At 44.2% G+C, this 2,421-nt stretch overlaps 1 pseudogene; it reads right to left on the reverse strand.

Moving 5' to 3' along the window:
* Positions 1 to 1,203: 1,203 nt before the first annotated feature.
* On the reverse strand, positions 1,204 to 1,758 carry LOC147424685 (large ribosomal subunit protein uL13 pseudogene; annotated as a pseudogene).
* Between the last annotated feature and the right edge of the window lie 663 nt (positions 1,759 to 2,421).

The following is a 2,421-nucleotide window of genomic DNA, read 5'->3' on the forward strand; positions in this document are numbered from 1 at the left end:
GAGGAGTGAGAGGTAGAGAGGATAGTGGAGCTGTGGGCTATGGAGTGTGGGACTGTAGAGGGTTGATGGAGGTGTGAGAGAAGGGGGAGCTATGGAGAGAGAGGAAGAGAGTGGTGGAAAGCTTTTGGCTATGGCTGCCTTAACTGTAGAGAGAGAATGGGAGGAGGGAGAAGAGGGAGAGTGTGGGAGAGAAAAGTAGAGAGGGAGAGAGAGAAAAGTGGATTTTGGGGGGGAAAATTGATTTTTTAAAGTTAGTTTATGTTTTGGGACAGTTTTGGAGGCAAATGGGTCAACTTTGGAACTTTAATCAATTTTTAGGGTTTTTAAGCATGCGCGTGTTTTTGTTTTGGGGGTCCCTCCCTCTTTTATGACACCTCTCTCCTCCTATTTACACCCCCCCCCCCCCCCCCCCCCCCCGAGCCTACCTCCCACCTCTCTCTAAGAACTAAGCATTGAACAGGGAGACAATTAGGCTGCACTCCTACCATTCCTCCCCCTCTAGGTGATATCCCAAGAGCCTTCTCATTGGTTCTTCCTTAAGCCTTCACTAATCAAAAAGACCCAAGGAGAGTCCATATTTTTCCTAATGCTTCCCTTTTATTCTCAATAGCCCCTCCTCATCTATAAAAATCCACTGCTCTTGAGTCACTTTTTGCACACCTATGACTTACCCATCCACGAGCATCAATGCTAGCAATAATGGCAGTAGCACCCCCATAGCCTCTTAGCTCTTCCTCACGAGTATTTGCACTAGCACCAGCACTTGCTTGATTACTTTTTCTACTTCCATTGATGCATACAACAAAAAGAATGAGACAAGCCTCAAATGTGAATACTATAAAAAATTGACAAGGAGGGCTGGAAATTGGATGTTGTCGCCCTCCTTGTAGTGGTCATTCCTTAATGCTTTTGCTACCACCAAAACATACAAAAACCATATTAGATGATAAATTGATCGCCACCCACTTGAAACTAGCATGCAATAGAGCATGAAAGGTATTTGATCAAATCTAGCAGACGCTTGAAGCCAGTATACCCAAGCCAGTTTCTCTAGGGGGCTCAATGTCCACGGCCACTTTGAGGTTGTGGGAGGTGATGATGTACTACTTGCTATTGTGCCGCAAAGAATTTTACTCTTCTTGGTGTTGTGAGGAGGAGGTGGTGGTGTTGCAGGCTTTCAATGTGAACCTCACTCGCTTGGGTCTAGAACAATGGGTCTAGAACAACCTTTGCTTTTTCTAGATAATCTTCCGCTCTCTTCTCTGCTTTCAGCCAAAGCTGAATCAACTCCTTGTTTCTCTCATACAAAACATTGGCCTTACCTTTCCTTCTCTCCTCGAGTTCCTTGATTATATCATAGTGGTGCCGCCGAACTTCAGATATGTGTGCCCAGGATGTAGACTTAGAACCTTGAGGGCATCTAGAATGACCACCCTCTTCATCTTGTCATAAGGGGCTAGAACACCTTCAAATGCCTTCAAAAGCTCAAGTGTTGTAGCTATGCGCTTTGTCTTGTGAGGAATCATACCATATGGGACCCTTTGTTGGGCTTGGTGTTCATACACTTCCTCAAAAAGAGAAGTTATTTAATTTTCTACCTTAGAAGTCCTCCAGAAAGGCAAATATTTGCACACCTACCCACTACCACACGCTGGCCATTGAGGAGCACCTTAGAGAGAATGGAGGCAAGGCAACCTAGCATGTGGTGGCGGCATCTACAACCACCACACAGGCATAGAGACCCGATCCAGAAACCATCACTACAAGTTCTAGCAATCCGGGATCGCAAAATAACGGGAAAGAAGATCCTGCTTCATAAAACATAGTGCTAATAAGCTTGGTAGCTTTGTCACTCTCTCTGTCTCTCTCTCTCTCTCCCCCCTCCCCCCAAAAAAAACTCTAGAAATAGTTTGTGTCGGCACGAACTGCTTTATGATGTTTTTTTTTTGGTGGAAGCTTTTCGGAGGTACAATGCCCTTTGTGTGTGTGTGTGTGTGTGTGTGTGTGTGTGTGTGTGTGTGTGTGCATGCGTGCGCGAATGTGCAGTGGGCTTCTTTCCAGCCAACTTCTTAAGTGCCTTGACACATTTGGATACCACATACAATCGAAGAAAAAAGGAACCTCTCTCTCGTACCCCTCCACGTCGTAATTAGGCTGAACTTTGAATCCCTTTTTGATAGTAAAAGCCTAAGCCTTTGAGGTTTTGTTGAGTTGGATGCCATGATATGATTTGGAACTATGTATCTGGGAGGCCTTTTAGCAGTGTTGTTTATAGCCACACTGTATAATTTCCCCAATTGGAGGTCGTTACACTGCCGATTACTATCTCTCTCTCTCTCTCTCTCTCTCTCTCTCTCTCTCTCTCTCTATATATATATATATATATATATATATATATATATATATATATATATATATATA

This window comes from Adiantum capillus-veneris, chromosome 25 (assembly GCF_014529385.1).
Source record: "Adiantum capillus-veneris isolate H3 chromosome 25, ASM1452938v2, whole genome shotgun sequence".
NCBI classification, from domain to species: domain Eukaryota; kingdom Viridiplantae; phylum Streptophyta; class Polypodiopsida; order Polypodiales; family Pteridaceae; genus Adiantum; species Adiantum capillus-veneris.